The 21,756-nt window shown below is 52.1% G+C and overlaps 1 non-coding gene across 1 annotated transcript; it reads left to right on the top strand.

Moving 5' to 3' along the window:
* Window positions 1-495: 495 nt before the first annotated feature.
* On the top strand, window positions 496-604 carry LOC144706241 (small nucleolar RNA R71). The gene has a single exon (XR_013582210.1). It is a non-coding gene; the product is annotated as a small nucleolar RNA R71 (small nucleolar RNA).
* The last annotated feature ends 21,152 nt before the right edge of the window (window positions 605-21,756 follow it).

The raw sequence follows: 21,756 nt of genomic DNA, 5'->3' as shown, positions 1-21,756 counted from the left end.
TGAAAAGGAGCTTTGTTCCCTTGGGTGAAGCTCTCTCCGTTTTGGAAATTTGGCCTCTTTTGACCTGCCCACGGTTGTTGCGGCTGGTTGAAGGCCTTCACCTCTTCTTCCATGGCTTGGCAGGCCCCATCTTCATGTTCCCTACTGAAGCAGAGAGAGCAGATCTTAGCTTTAATGATAGGAGAGTTGCCTAAAAAGACATTCTTCAAGGTGGAGGTGAGCTCCTCCAATTTCTGGTTAGTCTCCCTTAGGCCCGCTTGTAGCTCTCCCTCCTTGGCGTTAACCTGCAGAACTCCTGCTCTTTTTGGCTGCAGGTTTCTCCCATTCTGATTGGCTCCAATCTCATGCAGGTCAGTTTCTGTAACTCTCTCCAAAATATCGAAAACCTCATCCTCGTATGCGGTGTAAAACGTTCCACCCGTAGCGAGATTTACTTTGTTTTTCATAAAATCAGAGAGAGATTCATAAAATATTTGGGCTAGTTGACATTGCTCAATGCCATGGTGAGGACATTTCCTCAACAAATCATTGAATCTCTCCCATGACTCACTAAAGGCTTCTCCGTCATGAGGATGGAAATTGTGAATTTCTCTTCTATAAAAATTCGTTTTGGAGAGAGGGTAAAATTTCTGCAGAAATTTTCCTTCCATCTCTTCCTAAGAATTAAAAGTGATTCCTAGATTACGATACCATGCAAACGCTTTATCTTTAAGAGTTAGAGGAAAATATTTCATTTTTAACATCTCCGTAGATATTCCAGGAACATTTTGAGAAGAGCATCTAATATGAAAATCATCAAGGAATTCTAACGGATTCTGTGCAGGTAATCCGTTAAATTCAGGTAGAGAATTGATCAATGCATTATCGTATCGAAACAAGATACCTTCACCGATGTTCAGATTTACATCGGTTTGTCGTAAGCTTCCGGATGGTGTAGACCTATCCAGCATAGTTCTTCTCCTCTCATTCTGCTGATGTATCTCTTCAGCCATATTTCTCTGCTGAATTTCTGGTTCTGTGACTGTAGAATCCGGGGTGGTGTCTCTACTAATTTTTTCTGTAGACTTCTGACCAGCTCTTGAGCGTGTTACTACCATAAATCTTCAGCAAAATGTTAGCAGACGATGAGCTGAGGATTTTGAAGTCCTTCAGCTTAAGAGGATAATAAAGAATGACTATAGATTCAGAAAAACAAAAATTCCTACTGTAATACCGTGCTCCCCGGCAACGGCGCCAGTTGATGAGCTCAATTTTAGGGTGTTTTTTACTGGTTATTTATCAGTTGAATTCGTGTGAGGATTGAGCTTATGCAACGAAATTTATAACCTCACAGCCTTTGGCAAGCAAGGGTCGATCCACAGGAAGCAGAGAAAACAGCAGAAAATTCTTTTCTATTAAATAAGTCTATTCAGTTCTCTAATTCCAAGTGTTAATCTCTGTAGAAATTTTCTTCAGAATAAGTTGTAGAGAATTCCTTAAAAGTATGGATTCAGCTAATTCTTCAGTCAAATTATCTTCACTTAAGTTTTACGGAGATATCTTGGCAAACTCAATTGAGCAGAACCGTCAGCAGAGAAATTTTCTTTGTTGACGGTTCGCTTATGCCCTGTGAGGCAATTGAGCAAACACCCTGCGGGTGTTTGTGTACGCGCAAACGCCTGCGCACGGGCGAGCCTGCTCGCGGCGCTGCTGCTGGCGAGCTGCGCGCAACACAACTGGCCTTGGCCGGCGAGCCTGCTCATGTGCTAATTTGCGCGGGCGAGCTTGCTCGCTGCTTGGATTGCTGGCAACCTAGGCTGAGGCCTGGGTTGCTAGCAGTTGGAAGTTCTGCAGGGAAGGAGTTCACGATCGGATGCGAGAACAATGAAATTTTCGCTAGACAGAATGGAAAACGATTCAATCAACTATGGGATTCGAAATCAAACGTAACCAAAGGAACAACAGAAATTGGAAATGCTGAAGACACAGCTTGTGATCTTCAGCCCAACCATGACTGTCTTAGAAGGGAGAAGAAGATTGTACCAAAACTGAAACGCTCACGCCGCCTTGCGTCACTCCTACCGGGCAAGGCGACGATCGTCGTGCTCCAGCTACTCCTCGGCTTGCTTCTCTCCCAGCTCCAATGCTCATCAGCCTTGGAGGGTCTGCAGAAATCCTTTCTCTCCAAGCCCTAGCTTCCTTGAGAGAAATTCTGGACAACCTAAAATCAACTCTCAAGAGAGTATTTATAGGTTTCTCTTAAGTCATGCCCAGGGGCATTTTCGTAATTTCTGCTTCTTTGAATTTTTGCCCGCTCCTCTTGATCCTCGTCTCTTTCCTTTATCTTCTTAACCTGTCTCTGAATGTTTACTAACCATAAAATGTTAAATATATTCCACTTGATTCAAAGGATCAAGTGGGGTTAGTGATTTTACAAAATGATGCATATGCATGATATTAGCATGAATTAACATTATAATTTTGATGAATGAAAACTAAAAAGTTTAATTATTTGATGACATATTTGAGAGTCATCACTCATTCGGAACGGAGACGAGTTGATCCGTCAACCGATCGTGTATAAGAAACTTCTGCAGTTCTGTACACACTGTACCCTCCTTGGCCATACTATCCATACGTGCCGCCAAAAGGCGTCACATACCACACCAACTCCTATAGAGGAGTACCTTCCCCCTTTGCTGTAGAACGATTATATACTAGCGGCAAGGCCCACTACCCACGACCGTCGCCCTACCCAGAGGCCACCCCAGACTTGCCGCCATACCCCTGTAGTGCAAGGAGCGCCTAGTGTTCCGCCCTCACAGGGGCCCCTACTGCCCAAGCCGGTCCCAGCCAAGATTAGCCAGCCTACATCACAGTGGGTGAAGAAGGTTGCTAACAAGCAACCTCCAACCCTAACCCCGGAGGCATCCACGACTAGAGCTCGGGCAGGCAGAGGTAAGGAGGTAAGGGCTCCCCTTACCTGAAACACTTTTGCCTAATTAGATGTGCTAGGGAGACACGAAGGAGATGGCACGGAGGTCGCGCATACCCATTCCACTATTCCATCCCCCCGTCCTTCATCCTTGAGTTCCCTCCACGCACCTCAACCGTTCCCGCCCCACATCATCGCCCTCCCCAACTACTCCCACCCTAGTACCTTCCCCATCATCCCCCCCTACCCGTTCTTCTCCATCACCTGATCACCATCCATCTTTGCCTCACTCCCCTCGCTCCCCTCGCTCCCCTCGATCCCCTAGTTCCCCTCCACCTCGCTCCCCCCCACCCCGCGCATCTCCTCCGACACTACCCACCCCTTCTCCTCGCTCAACACCCACCTCTCCACCCTGCCCGCCATCCATCCCCATCCCTGACATACCGCCCCCCCCTCGCCCCGCTCTCCCCCCCCCCCAGATATACTTACCGTCTTACCTGACCTCCATCCATCACATATGCCCTTCGAGCGGGAGGATTGCTTGACCAACCGTCGAGCCCCACTTCCTAGTTCTGAGGATACCTGTGGAGATATCAGCGGCCACGCCTTCACAGGAGAGGAGGATGATGCCGCCTCCCTCTGTGAGGAGTCAGACGTGCACACTCCCCCTCTACCGGGTCATCACTCGGATACTCCGGATCCACGTCGCATCTATAACACCTGATCGAGGGTGCGTCACGCGAGTCGATAGTTTTATGATTCCAATCCTTGTTTGGAATTGTAGAGGGATCGGCAACCCTCTAGCACAGTCACATCTTCTCTCCCTAGTCAATAAGTACAACTTAGGAATAGTTGGACTTATTTAACCGATGATTACATCGGATTGCTCCAATTCCATTGCGGGGAAACTCAGAATGGATCATGTTTATTGTCACCCCTCGAATAAGCTCTCGCTCCTATGGAAGGGGGACTATTCGATGGAACTACTAGCTGAAGGGACCCAGTACACCACTTTTGACGTACCAACCTCCCCAAAGCCCTATAGGTTTAGTATAGTCTATGCCTTACATAGACACTTAGTGCCGGAGGCCTTCTAGGGGGGACTCGTCTTACACATTCACTCTCACTCATAGCCTGTTGACCTCCATTGGTTTCTAGCTAGGGATTTCAATTGCATACGGGCAGTCAGCGAACGCTAGGGAGGGCGCCTACCTCGGCCAAGTTCTATGCAAGTGTTCAATGATTTATCCACCATACATCACTTGTAGAGCCTCCTACTATCGCAGAGAAGTGGACTTGGAGTAATCAGCGTCAAGCCGATGCACGTATGTACCAACGGATCGACCGTTGTTTCACCAATAGCACGGCGCTGATGCAGTGCACCATCGTGATTGAGATCCTCCCGCGATATTATTCGGATCACTCACCGATCCTCCTTCTCTCGGACTCAAGTAATCGCGTTCGCCGCACCCCATTCCGCTTCCAAGCCATGTGGTTAGAGCATAACGATTTCCGTCATTTTGTACACAGCCATTGGCATGGAACGATCTCGACATCACCTATGGAGAACTTCAGCTATCGCTTGAGGAATCTAATGCCGGACATCGTCAAGACGTCACCCGGACGACACCGAGGGTAGCGGCTCGATATCGAATCACGAACTCTATCTCACAACCACGATCAACGTCGTCCGATAATGCTAATGGACATGCATAAATGATGACGTGAATGCAAAAAATCCTACGTGTAGTACATGCGAGTGCCGAGATGCGGCCTTGCCGTTCCAAAGATTGACGGGATAGCTATTGGTGAGGTCAAATGGACCTCCCGAACCTCGCCCGAGAGGGTCGAGGGCGAGTACGTCGCCGAACGAGAATATCCCCTAGTATGCTCACACTCGTCGGGCTCGCCCAACTCGTACCAGCCAGGTAAGACTCTCGTTGAAGTCATCATTTTCTCATCCTGTCTGACTCTCACCTACATCTAACCCAAGCGTGGAGGAGGCAATACGAAAGTATACTAAAGGAAGTAAGAGACATAAAGAGCAGAGATGATGGGGTACCTTCATCGCGCTAGCGACGGATATCTCGTATCACTAAGATCCGGAGGACGCAGCAATGTCGTGGGCGCAGGTGTCGGTGTGGCACGGAAGTGAAGCGAGGCGGTGGTGCGGGCCAACGGAGAGGCGAGCTAAGTGTAGGGCGTGGTCTAGGGATCGGGCGTTACGCAGGACGGCGCTACGCGAGGGCAATCGTGGCGCGCGGGGTGGTCACACGGTAGCGATGATCGTCACCCACGGTGTGGCGTGTTGCGCTGCAGGGCACCGCACGGACGCTAGGCGCGCCTCCTACGATTGCCGCGGGGAAGACTCGGCTGATTACGGCTGGGCGACACGGAGCGGGCGCATCGAACCATGGGCCACCCGGGTAGAACGTCCCCGAGATTGTTCACGCTACGGGGAAGCCGTTCGGTGGTGGTGAGCCCGACGGCCTCGCCTAGCTGCGGCACGAAAATGTCGGCTAGTCGCAGGAAGAGACAGCGAGATTGGACGGGCGATGGGCGGCCGATCGATGGAGGTGGGGCCGGACAGCGCAGTGACAGACAGGCTGGATAGCAATGGCGGCGGTGCGCGCTAAGCCACAGCAGTCCGCGGGGTCAACTTCGAGGTTGATCAGGCGACCGGGAGGGCACACGGTGGCGCAGGATCCAGACGCGGTGGTGGCCGAGGTGCAGCTGGCAGAGGCGGAGATGCAGCGGGCGGCGGCGGTGGAGAAAGGAATGGCGAGCGGCAAGGTGCTAGCGGTGACGAGCGACGATCCTTTCCTTCCTCCTTCTCCTTTGTTCTTCCTTCTCTTCTTCTTCTTCTTCCTTCTTCTTACCCTTTCTTCTTCTTCTTCTCCTCAACGAGAATGACTCTTCAAATTCCAAACGTTATAATTCAAAGAAAATCAAGAGTGGTCTGGGGGGGCGCCCACCCTTCCCTTAAACTACAAATGGAAAAAGAGAAAATAAAAGGGCTTGTAAGGCCCACTAGGTAGATGGGAGGGGAAGATATCCTCATATGGGTTATTCCCCTCACTACAACGACAAAATGATAAAGACGAAAAGCTATGAAAAGGAAACAAGAAACGAGTAAGTCAAACGCTCCGAAGGTGGCGTGTCATCACACTGAATATCTGAACTTGGGGTTGCGCATCGATGCTACGGCTCGTCGTGTTAGCTGGACACGTGTCGGTGGTGGGCTCGATGATGGTGCTGGCTCCTCGAGTGACGGCCCTGCGGTGTCGGACAGTGCCGCGCCATCAATCCTCCCGGGGTAGGAAGGACTTGACTCCGGCGAGTCAGGGTGGATGAACGTCAGCGGTTGTAGTAGATCTGGCCAAAGGCGATGGAGCTCCTCCTCTGAAATCCAGGTGTCGTCCGTGCAAGTCCGTCCCGCCCAGCGCACCAGGAACCTCGTCGATATCCCATCACATGCATGGTCAATTACCTCCTATAGTACTCAATCGATTGCCTCGTGCCTATCGGGCGAAACAATCGGGGGAGTGGTCGCGGAAAATCACTCACACTGATGGGGTCTAGAGAGGTTGAGTCTGGGGGGTGAGAAGGGGCCTGATACGGAGCTAGGTCCACCACATTGAATGTAGAGCTTATTCCCCAAGGGGGGGGAATCTCAACGACGTACGCATTGTCGCCCACTCTTCGGAGGATCGGGAACGGGCCGGCACTATGAGCATGCAGCTTCGTAGCCATCCTAAGTCTAACCATCAATAAGTCTCCCACGTCAAAATCTCTAGGTCGGCGATGCAAGTCGGCGGCTTGCTTGTACAATGCATTTTGCTACGTGATCTTATCATGAATGCGATAATGTAATGCAGAAATATGTTGGGCAAATACAAGACCGTCTTCTGAAACCCTAACATGCGGATCTATGGGAGCTAGGGCTAATGGTCGACGGGGTGCCTGGCCGTAGGTGATCTCTAAGGGGCTCAACGCGGTGGTACGGTTCACCGAGGAGTTGTATGCGAACTCGGCGTGCGGTATGATAAGATCCCACGACGCGAGATGTTCGCCAACTAGGGAACGGAGGAGGTTACCCAAACTTTAGTTGACTACTTCCATTTGATCGTCGGTCTGCGGATGGTAGGCAGTCGAAAATTTGAGCTTCATGCCCAGGAGGCTCAACAATGTCTTCCAGAAGTAGCTTGTGAAGCGCACGTCCCGATCAGACACGATCGAAGATGGAAGGCCATGGAGGCACACAATCTCCCTGAAGAAGAGCTGGGCGACCTTCATGGCGTTGGACGTCTTTGTGCAAGGCACGAAGTATGCCATCTTCCAGAACCTATCCACGACTACCATGATAGAGTCCTGGTGCCTCGCGGTGCGAGGCAATCCTAGGACGAAATCCATACTGATGTCGTCCCAGGGACGCTTGGGCGTTGGTAGCGGGGTGTACAACCCGGCGCTCTTCTTGAGCTGCTTGGCCAAGGCATAGACGAGGCATTGGGCAACTATGTAGCTGACATCGTGCTTCAGTAAAGACCAGTAGAACTGGTATTCTACGGCCGCAATCGTCTTGTCGCGGCCAAAATGGCCGCTAAGTCCTCCGGCATAACACTGCCAAGTGAGGAAGTCACGCAGCGACGTGCGAGGCACTCATAACCTGTTCTTGTAGAACAGGTATCCATCCGCGATGTTGAAGTCCCTATAATCGTGGGACGGGTCTCGTCGGACCTCGGCGATGATCAAGCTGAAATCGGGGCAGCTATCGTACCCTTCTCGGATGGTCTCAAACCCTAGGACTGTCACCTTCCTGATGTTCACCACGTGGGCACTCCGGCTAAGGGCGTCGGCGACGACGTTGTCCTTGCCCTTCTTGTGCTTGATGACGAATGTGTAGTCTTGTAGGTACTCGACCCACCTGGCGTGTCGGTCACTCAATTTCTGCTGTGAGTGCTGATACTTGAGCACCTCGTGGTCTGAGAAGAGAATGAACTCCGAAGATAGGAGGTAGTACTGCCAATGCCGTAAGGCCTATATGATGGCGTAGAACTCCTTGTCGTATGCGGAATATCACAGCTTGGCATCATTCAGCTTTTTGCAGAAGAACTCGACGGGGCGACCCTCCTGGCTGAGGATGCCACCAATACCGATGCGTCACATGTGACCTCAAACACCTTCCCGAAGTCGAGTAGGCGAAGTACCGGCGCTTGTGTCATCATGAGCTTTATCTGCTGAAAAGCTCATTCTGCTGCCGGTGTCCAAGTGAACGACTCCTCCTTGAGGCAGTCGATGATGGGAGCCGTGACGGAACTAAAGTTCCATTTGAATCGTCTATAAAAGGTCGCGAGACCTATGAAACTCCTAACGACGTGATGGCCCGGACCTTCTCTGGTTTTGCAACAATGCCCTGAGCGGAGACGATAAACTCGAGGAAGGTGACTTCCCAGGTGAGGAAGCTGTACTTCTTGGGGTGAGCGTATAGCTGCTCGCGCTACAGGACAGTGCAAACCTGCTGGAGGTGGTCGAGGTGCTCGTCTGTCGATCGACTGTAGATGAGAATGTTGTCAAAGTAGATGACTACGAATTTCCCTATGAATGCGCGTAGTACCTCATTCATCAGGCGTTGGAATGTACTTGGCGCATTGGAGAGGCCGGATCCGACCGTGAATTTCTGTGGAATGTACAGCCACTCCGGCCCCCACCTCGGCACCCGCTCTGGCACCGCCGACCCCCTCCGCGGTGTCAACCGCTAGAGCTGGTAGCCGCCCGTGAACCCATGTAGTGTTTTAAGTGCAAGGGAACACATGCTCGTTTGTTTATGGGGGCAGGCACCTTATATGGTACCCCTCGACTCGCGCCCACACCCCCCAGCCAGCACCTATTACCGGTCAAGAGACCCCACCACTGACTCCGGTCCTCACCAATGGGTTCATATTTAGGCGAGGCCTAGAGCCCGTTGAAGACACACTACCGGTCTGCTTCGTACTCGCCATTTCACCTTCATCGGCACCAAAGGAGACGGAGCCTGAGGTGTCCCAGATAGTAGCTGAATTCGCAGACGTATTTCCTACCGAGCTCCCTTGTGAGCTTCCTCCACCGAGGAACATCCAACACGTGATAGACCTAGTCCCGGGAGCATCTCTCCCAAATCTACCTCACTACCGGATGGACCCGGTCAAGTACGAGGAACTGCACGGACAGGTGAAGGAGCTGCTCTCCAAAGGATTGATCAGGGAGAGCCTTAGCCCGTGCGCCGTACCGGCCTTACTCGCGCCCAAGAAGGACGGAACTTGGCGCATGTGTTGTGACTCTAGGGCCATCAACAAGATTACGGTGAAGTACCGTTTCCCGATCCCTAGGATACATGATTTGTTTGATGAGATGGTTGGAGCCTCTATCTTTTTGAAGATAGACCTTCAGTGGATATCACCAGGTTAGGATCTGACCCGGAGACAAATGGAAGACGACGTTCAAGATCAAGGATGGATTATACGAGTGGAACGTCATGCCATTCGGGCTCTCGAACGCCCTGAGCACATTTCAGCGGCTCATGAACGAGGTGCTCCGCCCATTAATAGGGAAGTTCGTCGTTGTATATTTTGACGTCATATTAGTTTACAGTGCTACGAGGGGCGAGCACCTCCAGCACCTTCGGCTAGTGTGCACCACGTTGCGCCATGAAAAGCTGTATGCCCACCCGAAGAACTGTAGCTTCTTCGTGTCCGAGGTATCCTTCTAGGGTTCATCTTGTCAGCGAGAGGAGTCACCGCCGACCCAGCCAAGGTGGAGGCGATCACCACTTGGCCGAGACTGAAGAACGTGCACGACGTACGCAATTTCATAGGACTCGCCACTTTCTACAGGAGATTTGTGCCAGGCTTCAGCGGTGTCAAGGCACCCCTCACGGACCTCCTCAAGAAGGAGCACTTCGAGTGGACCTCGACACCAGATCACGCCTTCGAGCTAGTGAAGAAGCTCATGACGGAGGCACCGGTACTCCGGTTACCCGACTTTAAGAAAGTCTTCGAGGTGTCATGTGACGCCTCGGCAGTCGGGATAGGGGGAGTCCTCAACCAGGAAGGATACCCCATAGAGTACTTCAGCGAGAAGTTGATTGACCCACGCCGGTGATAGGACAACTACTACAAGGAATTCTACGCCCTAGTCCAATCATTACGCCATTCGCGTCACTACCTCCTCCCGAAGGAGTTTGTCCTCTTCTCGGACAACAGTGCCTTGTGCCACCTTCACGATCAGCACAAGGTTAGCGATCGCCATGAGCGTTGGATTGCTTATTTACAGGATTTCACATTTGTCGTTCGGCACAAGAAGGGCAAGGAGAACGTAGTGGCTGATGCCCTGAGTAGGAGACCGTTAGTCCTGAACATGATGAAGTCTCAAGTCCTCGGATTTGAGCAACTACGCGACGCCTACCTTGAGTGTCCCGACTTCGGGAAAATCTTCGCGCAGGTCCGCTGATGACTCTCAATACGTCATCAAATGTTTAGAGTTTTTTGAGCATAAAAGCATCAATCGTATCCATTCAATCCATGTTGGTTGTCATTCATCTGCATTGTTTTATGAACTTACTAACCCCACTTGATTCTTCGAATCAAGTGGATTATATCTGACATTTTCGATTAGTGAGTTCAGGAATAGATTAAGGCAGCCAAAGGAAGATGAAATTGATCAGGAGGAGCTGGCGAGAAATCAGGAAGAAGAAAATTCCAAAAATGCCCCCAGAGCTTGTTTTAAGAGAAACCTATAAATAGTCTCTCAAAAGCTCATTTTGGGGTTGTCCAGAATTTCTCTCAAGGAAGCTAGGGCTTGGAGAGGAAGGATTTCTGCAGACCCTCCAAGGTTGATGAGCATTGGAGCTGGGAGAGAGCAAGCTGAGGAGTAGCTGGAGCACGACGATCGTCATCTTGCCAGAAGGGTGTGACACAAGGTGGTGTGAGAGTTTCAGTTTCAGTTGGTGCATCCTCTCCCTGCAAAGACAATCGAGGTTGGAGGGGAAGGTGCTGAGTAGTACCTCCCTGTTTTTCCAAACGAGATTGTTCATCTTCTAGTTTGATCTTTGAGTTCTTTGTTTGTTCAGATTGATTTTCCCTCTCGTTTTTTTCTGAAAACCTAAACTGTTCTTCAGCAAATTCTGTGAAATCGACTCCTACAGGAGGGCCTAGGCAGCTAGCAACCAAGGCTACCGCTTAGGTTGCCAGCAGGCCGAGCTTCCTGCAGCCAAGGCCGTGCGTAGCAACGCCGCACACAGCCAAGGCCGCATGCAGCCAAGGCCGCGCGCAGCACTGCCGCACGTAGCCAAGGCCGCGCGCAGCACCGCCGTGCACAGCTAGCTGCAAGCCGCCCAGGCCGTGCCCGCGTGCAGGTAACTGCCTGCGCACAGGCCAGCCATCACGCGCGCAGGCAAGCAACCCCACGCGCAGTTAGCTGCATGCGCATAGGCAGCCGCGCTGTGCGCAAGCAGCAGCCTGCGCATAGGGAAGCCATCCCGCGCGCAGGCAGCACTTGCACACGGGCAGCAACCCCGTGCGTGAGCATTCACCTGCGCACAGACCGCACCTGCGCGCAAGGTGTTTGCTCCTTTGCCTCAAAGGGCAAGAACACACTATCAGCAGGAAATTCTCTGCTAACGGCTCTATTCAGTTAAGTTTTACAAAGAATAATTTGTAGAACTTAACTGAGGTTAGTTTAACTGAACATTAAAGCTGAAATTAAAAATCTTGAACTGATAATCTATAGTAAACTGAAAAGAATTTTCTGCTGATTTCTCTGCTCCCTATGGATCGACCCTTACTTGCCCTAAGGCTGTGAGGTTATAAGTATTGTTGCATAAGCTCAATCCTCACACGATTTAACTGATAAATAACCAGTAAAAACACCTAACATTTGAGCTTATCATCCGCGACGATACAATCCCAAAATCCCGGGATTATTACATCGATGACGGGTATCTCTTCCATGGCAAGAGGCTATGCATACCCCAGACGTCACTCCAAGATTTCCTAGTATGGGAAATGCACGCCGGCGGCTTGAGCGGACACTTCGGCATCAACAAGACCATCCAAGAGATGGAGCATCGGTTCTTTTGGCCATCTCTGAAGCGAGATGTGGGAAAGATCATTTCCCAATGCTCAATGTGCACGATGGCCAAGATGACGAAGCAGAACACGGGCCTCTACACGCCACTACCCGTTCCCGATAGGCCGTGGGAGGATGTCAGCATAGATTTCATCCTAGGTTTACGTAAGACCCTGAGGAACCATGATTCCATCATGGTTGTCGTCGATCGCTTCTCGAAGATGGCGCACTTCGTGCCATGCTCAAAAGCATCCGACGCATCTCGAGTCGCTCGACTCTTCTTCGATCACGTAGTTAGGTTACACGGCGTACCTAAGGCCATCGTCTCTGAACGAGATGTTAAGTTTACTAGCTATTTCTGGAAGACTCTTTGGGTTCTCATGGGGACCCAACTGAAGTTTTCCACCGTGTATCATCCTCAGACGGATGGTCAGATGGAGGTTACCAACCGTAAACTGGGTAACCTCCTTAGGTCATTAGTAGGTGAGAACCTTAGGACGTGGGATCAAGTCCTACCCCACGCCAAATTCACCGTCATCCACTCGGTGAACCGCACAACGGGAAAGGCCCCGTTCGAGATAGTGTACGGTCAACTTCCGAGGAAGCCCATTGACCTTATTCCCTTAGATACATGTAGTAAAATTTCTAATGACGTATATGATTTCGCGAACGAACTTAGGAGCATGCATGAGCATATTCATTCACGCATATCATCCCTCAATGAGCAATACAAGGCAGCTGCCGACAAGGGACGAAGGCCCAGTATCTTCTCGGAGGGCAATCTAGTGATGGTTAGATTGAGGCCTGAGAGCTATTCTCCAGGGGTCGCTACGAAGCTTCATGCTCGTAGTGCTGGGCCTTTCCGAGTAGCCCAACGGATCAACGACAATGCATATGTCGTGAGCATTCCTCCTAGTTGGGGAATTAGTTCGACCTTCAACGTCTGTGATTAGGTCCGATATCATCCTTTGCCACCCATTGAAGAGCCTCACAGCCACTCGAAGATTGATAGTGAAGTGAGTGAGAGCACACAAATCCCATTTCCACTACCTACCCGTATGCTGCAAGAAAAGATAGAAACAGTAATGCAGGAAGTAATTAACGCTGTAGGGGATCGAGTGGAGCGCACATTCCTGGTACACTGGCAGGAGCGACCGACATCGGATGACACGTGGATCACGGAAGAAGACCTACGATGACATCGACCCGACCTGCTCCAGCCCATCGACGACATCGTGGAGATTAGCTCGTCGGAGTCGAGCTCTTCCCGCCGCGAGAGGATGATGGGGGACCATCGCGACAACACCGCCATGGGACGCGTTCGACCTCTCCGAGCTGCTCATGCCATTGCATGCGACCCCGACTTTAAGTACTCTTCGTATGTCTTTATTATTTTCTTATTTGCTTATGCGTGATAAACATTCGGATCCAGCCGTGTGTTAGGCCTTGTCCGTTCTTTTTACGTCTCATTCTCTTTCGTTATGTGTAAAGAGGAGGACCACATCATGCGACGGACCCTTCCTCTCTTATGGCCTCTTGGCACCCTTCCCCCCCCCTATGTAAGGGGAAGGCATGCCCAAGAGCGAAAAAAAAAGAGTCTTTTGAAAAACAACATCACTTGGTTTTAGTGAAATTTCATTTTTTTTTTTCCTATTTGAGTAAAAATAGAAGGGGGTCATCCCCTACCTCTCGCCAATCCAGGGAGCCAGTTCGCCTCCCACAGGTGACCACTGGCCTTCCCCTGAGCGAGCTCCATCTCCGACCATGATCGCTGCCGGCCGGTCCAGCTTCTCTGACGATCGATCTTGGTTCGTCAGCCCGCTACTGCTCCTTGTCGGGAACGCCCACGGTCACCCTGAGCAGCTACCTGAAGTCTGCGACACCCTCTCCAGCGGACGACGGCCCCTCCCGCGGAGCATCTGGGCCACCCCGGACGTCTCTTGGCTGTCCCAGACTCCTGCCACGTCTTCTGCTACGCTCGAGCGACCCCTCGCCAACCGGATCCTCGCTACCGGTCACTGAGAGCTGCGCCTGCAGCTGCGCTCCATCCACACTTCGCCGGTCTCCCAGCGCCTAGTTCACGGGCTGCCTCCGCGACGCCACTCTCCCCGCTCGCCCGCACACGCCTGCGCGTGCCCACGTGCGCCTGCGCCGTCGTTACACGCCGCCCACCTCCGAGCACGTCTACGCGCCGCGGCCTGCCCTTCGCGCGACTCCGCAGGCCTCCCGATCACCCCACCGCCGGTCGCCCCCTCTAGTGTGTCTCAACCGTGCCCTCCACTCTGCCAGTGGACATCACCGCGTCCCTCTCTTCTGTCCGTGTCCGTGCCAACGATCGGGTTCGCCCCCGCCAACATTCTTTCGACTATGTTACGTGACGGATCGACATCAGGTTCCACCTTGTTCCCCGTTTTATAGTATTACTACTCCTTTCAGTGCTGTCTTTCCCAATCGGTTCCTCTGCCGCTTAATACCAACACCCCATACAAACAGACCACAGATTTACACCGGCATTTTCACGAATTTAAAGAAGGTGACATGGTGATGGTGTGGGTTAGGCCGGAGAGATTCTCTTCCAAGCGGGCTACTAAGCTTCATTCTCATAGTGCCGAGCCGCTTCCAATCCTCAAACGAGTAGGGGAAAATGGCTATGCCGTTGACATACCCTCCACGTTGGGGATAAGCACTACTTTCAATATCTCGTATTTAGTCGGATTCAAAGCCCCACCTCTTTCATCTAATGGCCCTCCTCTACCCTCGGACTTCTCGGCGAGTGAGTTTGACTTGTCCACTCCTCCTTCACTACCTTCTGACTGGCAAGAGAACATCGAGGCTATACTGGACGTGGTAATCACCTTCTCCAAAGGTGGGATGGTGCGGAAGTTTCTTGTTCGTTGGTAGGGCAAAGCATCGATGGATGACACGTGATCACAGAAGATGACCTAGCTCGCCTACGACCAGACTTGGTGTCCTGACGCTTACTCGACAGAGTCAAGTTCTTTGCACCCTTGGGGAATTTGTGGCATGGACGCCATCGCATTTACACCGGACGTGCCGCCACCATCAACCAAAGTCAACGTCTCCGCCATGGACACACCACCACAGTCAACCGACATCAACACCTCCCCAATCACGCCCTCGATCCAGGCCTGATGGGGGACTATCCGCAAGCCAAAGCACGAGGTCAACCCACGGCGACACGTCAGCGACCACGCCGCGAAGCCCGGGGCGATGAGAAAGACCCTACATTCAAGTATACAGCCTGACGTAGTCCTCCTGGCGAGTTCTTTCTTTTATGCATTTTAATTTCCCCTAGACCTCTTTGTGTGTGTTTTGGGAGGGCCCCAGTCGCTTTTGGGCCCCTCCCCGTATTTCTCAGACCTGTTTTGGGGGTCCACTGGGGGGGGATTCACCTTTTGGACCACACCTTCCCCGACAATTACAGCGGTTACTCTTAGGGTAACCCTCCCCTTTCTCTCCCCTATCTAAGGAGAAGAGACAACCGATTAGAAGTTGTTGTTTATTTTGAAGAATGACTTTTCTTGTTAACGCTTGCTCTTGAGAAAGGTTGCCGTGAGTTCCGTTGGCAGATGGCAAGGAGACAGGATTCGTCCAAGTGGGAAACTGGGCTTCTATAGTAACGAGTAAGAGGAGCCGTCGCCGCCACACTGTCGCCGCTACCCGTCGCTGTCGTTCTGCCAAACAAATCGCCGACGCTGGAGGGTGCCCATGCCTTGACGTCGCCGCCATTCTCTGTCTGCTTCTCCAGGGAGAGACGTCACCCATCCGTCGCTGCGATCACACGGCCTCTCCGCCTGACGCACCGACCTCCCTCGTCGTAGACGGGTCATCCGAGTACCATCCGCCGCCCAGGAGATTCCTGAGCGGCCCGAGGCACCGCCGTCGAGCTTCCTCACTAGGAGAGGAAGAGGCACGCCGAGTCACAGGCGACGCAACTCGGCTCTGACTTGAATCGGTCTGATCCGCGTCGCGATCGAGTCACGGCTCGATCAACCGGACTGAGTCGACCGGATTTAAGTAAGGGGTCCATCTGGTAATTACCTGCCTCGGGAGGGGCATTTACGTCCTTCGGACCCGCCATGACCTAGGTCGTGCACCGGCGACCCGCCGCTGCCACCGTCCACCCGCGCCCCGCCGTCGCGATCGCGCTGCTCGCCTATGCCGTCCCGCGTCGCTCGCCTAGCCCACCGGCGCACCAGTCTCGCTCGCTCGCGCGCCCTCCATCCGAGGGGAAGACGGACCTGCCCGCCATCCCACCGGTTCCCCTGATCGTCGCCGCCGAGCCCGCCGCGGTCGCGCTGCCCGCCTGCGCCATCCTGCGTCGCTCGCCTAGCCCGCCGTCACACCGGCCTCGCTTGGCCGTGCGCCCTATATTCGAGGGGGAAGATGGTCCCGCCCGCCGTCCATTGGTTCCCCCGATCGGCGCCGCCGAGCCCACCGAGCACCACCAAACGCCGCCGAGCACCGCCGAGCGCCGCCGGTGATCTGGCCCTACCCGGTGCCTGTTCGAGTTCTGTGGGGCTGCTCCCGTGGCTGATCTGTGGCCACACCGGCTTCACTCTCCCGCGCTCCCCCAAGCCGCCGCCGCTTCACAGTGGACAATCCCGAAGAAACGCCTGCCCGTCGGGGGCCAACGCCACCCGCCCCCAGTCGCGACCCTCACCACGGCCGCTGCCCAGCCTTGGTGCCCCCCCCGGCGAGTCGAACATGCACCGGACATCGCCGACGTCCCTGCTTCTCGTCTCCTCAATGTCATCGGCCGATCACTCCCAACTCGTCTTTCGTCACGCCGCACCGGACTGACATGTCATTTATGACTCGGCTGCGACATAGGCCGCCCAAGGCCGCTGCCAGGCCGCCGCCCAGGCTGCCGCCCAGGCCGCCCAGGGCTACCGCCCAAGGCTGCCCAAGGCAGCCGCACCAGGCCGCCCTGGGCAACCCGCCCTAGGCCGCCTAAGGCCTCCACCCACACCGCCCAGGGCAACCCGCCCTAGGCCACCCAAGACCGCCGCCTAGGCCGCCCAGGGCCGCCGCCCAGGCCGCCCTAGGCCGCCCAAGGCCACCGCCCAGGGCTGCCGCCCAAGGCAGCCCTCCGTAGGCCGCCCAAGACCGCCGCAAGGCCGCCTAGGGCAACCCGTCCTAGGCCGCCCAAGGCCGCCGTCTAGGCTGCCCAGGGCTGACGCCTAAGGTCGCCCAAGGCAACCACCCCTGCCGCCAAGGACAACTCGCCCTAGGCCGCCCAAGGTGCCACCTTAGGCCTCCCGGAACTGCCATTCTAGGGCGCCCACGACAGCTGCCTCAGGCCGCCCAAAATTGGTGCAAGCTCTCGCTTCCTTCGTCCGTGCCCGTTCGTTCGCCTCACTCTCTACTAGGGCCGTACAACACCCGAAATGCCGAGTCTTTTCGTCCAGTGGGCTGCTCAACGCCCGGAATCGTCCAATCTTGCCTCGGTCTGAATTTTCCACATCCTCTTTACGCACTACGATGCCGAGGTACGCCTGAACTCTTTGGTGTCAAAGTGTTCTCCGTCCAGTATTCCACGAGAAGTTTCCACCACCATCGGATTAGATTTGGTTTGGTGATGGGGGACCATCCAGCTCCACCATGACAGGACGTCTCCAGCCACGACGAGCTGCTCTCGCCGATGCTCACCACCCGGGGCTTTAGTACTCCGCGTAAGCATCTTATCTTCCCTTTTATTTGTTTCATCTTTTCGTTATTTTCGTTCCTGGATTTTATGGACTGGGCCAATGTTGGGCCTCGTCCTTGACATGTTTTTATTTTGAATTGTAATGATTAAAGAGCGGCCGAACCACGTTTCGCGATGGTTCGTCCTCCCCCACGTTCTCACTTGGCACCTATCCTCATTATATAAGGGGATAGCATGCCCAAGTGAAGGTTGAGGCATTTTTTGAAGAATCAGAGCCACTATCAGAGTAGCTGGCAGAGCAGGCGAACAAGCATACAATCTTGATTGCCATTCGAGATCAAGAAGATTGAGGGAAGGCAAAGACGCAAAATTCCTGAGCAGAAGGCTGTCTTTCGAAAAAGCTATACAATCGAAAATTCTTTCAAATTTGGGCTTAATCCGATCGTCTTGGGGAGAAGAACAGCAAGGTACCACTCGTTTTCCATTTTTTATCCTTTTTACTATGTAATATTCGCATTTTTTAGCACCCTCGCCGAAAAATCTCGAAAAAAAACTATCGCAGCCCGCAATCCTATGCGGGCCGCTGACTTAGCTGAGGTCCCCAGCTGGCCACTTGACGTGTCAAACACGTCAGACACCCAGAGGGACCCCTCTAGTTGCCCATCGGACGTGTCTGCCACGTCTGCGATGGACACGTTGGAGGCGGACACGGTTGGCACAATCCGGGCTGTCGAAAGCGACAGCCTGGATGGATCGAACGCCCCCCAAAAAAGAAAACAAAAAAAACAAAAATTTAACAAAAACCCAAAAAATATAGTGATTGCGCTGCCGCCCGCCATCATTACTGCGGTTGGCATTTGTCCGCTTATCCAGACCGTCAGCGATGCCAAGTGTCGTGATCGCGACGGTCTGATCGGTGGAACTCTGGTGGACCCCGACGAAATTCAAAATTTTCGAACGTTGGCGGTGGAGTTACCGCCAGCGCCTGTTAATATTGACCATTCCACGACTGCCATTTTTAATGCGATTCACATGTCAGCGCCGCCCGCTCTTTTTGACTGTTCAAACTCGACGCCGCCGTTGGATCAACACCAGATCCATGTCCCAGATGGTGCCACATCGCTGCGTCCACACCTGACCCCCAACGAAGCCGCCATGTCGGCTGAGTCCATCCCAACTGACTCAGCCGACTCGGCTGACTCAGCGTGTGGTGACCAGGCGGGCGCAAGCCGAGTCGATCTGATCGACTCGGCCTCTCCCAACCGAGTCGACCCGGTCGCGAGCCATGGCGACTCGGCGGGAACAGGCCAGGTCGATCCGATCGACTCGGCCTCTCTCGGCCGATTCGAACGGGCCGCGACCGACCCGGTCGACCCGGTCGACCGGGCGACTCACAAAGGAGTCGACCCGATTGACAAGAACTCAGTCGACCTGGTCGACTCGGTCAAGCTTGATAGAGTCGACCCGGTTGACTTTGTCATTCTGGATCGAGTTGACTCGGTCCATTCTGATCGAGCTGACCTTGTTGACCCGGTCAAAATGAACCGAGTCAACCCTATAGATAGTGTAACGCTGACCCATATTGGCATACCGGTCAATCTTGACCGTCTTCCTTCATTTGACCTGGTCAAACTCCTGTGTTCTGACAACTTGGTGACTGTTGACCACGCTGACTCGGTCAACCTTGCCAATGTCAAACACGCTGACTTGTCTGACTCGGTCAGCCATGCTCTAGTTGACCGAGTTGACACTGTTGACTCAGTCAACTTACCACAGACTGATCAATTAGTCAATATTGACCGTGACGAATCGGTCAACTTGGCCCATTTTGACCGAGACAACACAGTCAACCAGAACCAGGCCATCTCTAAGGACGCTGGTAGCATGGGTAGCGTTCTGTCAGTTGAACCCACAGTCAACCCTACCCAGGTTGACTCCCAAGTCAACGTTGACCAAGTTGACCTCACAGTCAACATTGGTCAAGTTGACTCTACAGACACCACTCCTCAGCAGCTTGTCTTGGGTGGGTCTTCTAGAGTTAATCAGCGTAACTTGGTCAACCTTGATCAAGCCAACGCCAACACCTCGACCAACTCACCCCAGGCCGAATTAGTTGCCTCGGATTCCACTGGCCTAGATACACGGGTTAGTGCGCCGTACTTGCACCATCCGGAGACAATCAAAACGGCATCTAACGGCACGGGACCACCTCCCTCAATGACTTGGGCGGCGAAAGTTGCGGGCGCTTCACACACTCCACCTACTCTTTCGACCCCCAAACCTACCCTCCCTCCTACCTATGATGACACGATCCCCACGAGGGATTACATTGAATCCGAGGGCGTACGATTAGTTACCTTCTCCAAGGAGGAGGTGACGCGAATGGCCGCGCCATTCGCTTACACACTCATAGGAAGGTTTGTGACGAAACGACCACTCATAGATGATATTGTGAGAGTTTATACCGCCCCAGGTTTTTTCCTCGGTCCGGCTGTCATTGGAGCACGGAATCACAGGAGCGTCTTTATTAGATTCCAGCTCGAAGCCAATTTTCGCAAGGTATGGAGTCGTACCACATGTGTAAGAATTGGTGGCCTAAAGAGCCAATCAAAGTACATTCTTAAGTTTATAGTTAATTCTATCGAGACTCTTGTTTTCATTATTTCTATATTGTACATATATGATTAATGAAGTCCCAGGTAATGTCCATATGTTTGAGTGAATTATGAAGAGTTCATAATTTAGGGATCACTAGACTCAAAGGACATTAACCTAAACAATCCCATTTGAAGGAAGTCTAGTAAGGGACACTAGATATTCCGGAAAGAGTGGTGACATCTTTCATGATCACTTGGATGATGATAATGGCCGTTCCCAATAGCCATTTGTGTGATGACACTAATGATGGATGTCAGGTGCTTCTTGGTAAGAAGAAGTTCACTGTATTGATCCGTATGAATCACCTGGATGGTTAAACATCTAAGTCAACCAGGAAGATTCATGTTGTCATAGTATCAATGGTCCTTTGACCTAAGGTATCAAAGATATCTTGTGGTACGAAAGTTGTGCTTTGATCATGTTGACAAAGGCTTCTATTTAGAGGCCCGGTATAAATATGATTAGGCACTTCTAGAGTATCATGGAGGTAATTGAATAGCCGATTAGGAATCATTCAACTTCGATGAATAGAAGTTATGGTCTCACTAATAGATTGCAGTGAATCTCTGGCCAGAGTAATAAAGGAGATTCCAATGATGTGATTCATTGGAGATCTCTTATGCAATCATATTAAAATTGATTCATATGATTGGGATTTGACTGAACCACCATATCCCAGATATCAATCATGAGATCATTAATGAATGAAGGACTATATTGATATGGTATTGATAACAGAAAGGTTTTCATGAAGCAAAATGCATGGATGAAATTCATTTGTCTTCTAGGCCAATGCAAGTGAAGCTTGTCCTTATGGCATGGCAGGAGACTCAACTAACCAATTAGGTTAAATTGGTCAAGGTCAATTAAATTATAAGTGAGTTATGAATTTAATTGACTGGTAAAGTTGATTGGATGATCATCAACTATTAGAGTCATTAAACTAGAATGATAAGTGAACCCATAGGGTCACACACATAAGATCTTATGAGGTGAAGTTATAATTAATTGATGGCATAATGGAAATTAATGCCAAAGGACATGTGGAGAGCCCTATTTAAGGAAATGTGGGCCCTGGGCACAAGCAACCAACTCCAGGTCGAATTTGGTTCTCTCTCTCATCTTTTCTCATCCCCTTCCTCTCCTACTCACTTGGAATTGGAAGAATTCCAAAGAGCATGCAGAGGAGAACAAGGAGGGGTCAAAGAGAAGGATCTGTGAGAGCACCAGTGAACTCACCTCCAAGGGAAGATCGTGTGGATACCGGTAGAGGCCAAACACAAGGGAGGCTCAAAAGTCCATCATCTTCCTCAAGAGGAAAGCTTCTTGGATCAACTTCAACCATTTCATCATTACCAATGGCAATGGTATGTTATTTATTTGCTTTATGATGGAAATGTGTTTCATACAA

This window comes from Wolffia australiana, chromosome 7, assembly GCF_029677425.1.
Source record: "Wolffia australiana isolate 7733 chromosome 7, ASM2967742v1".
NCBI lineage: Eukaryota > Viridiplantae > Streptophyta > Magnoliopsida > Alismatales > Araceae > Wolffia > Wolffia australiana.
The sequence above is the reverse complement of the archived record's forward strand: the minus strand, read 5'-3'. Positions and strand labels throughout refer to the sequence as shown.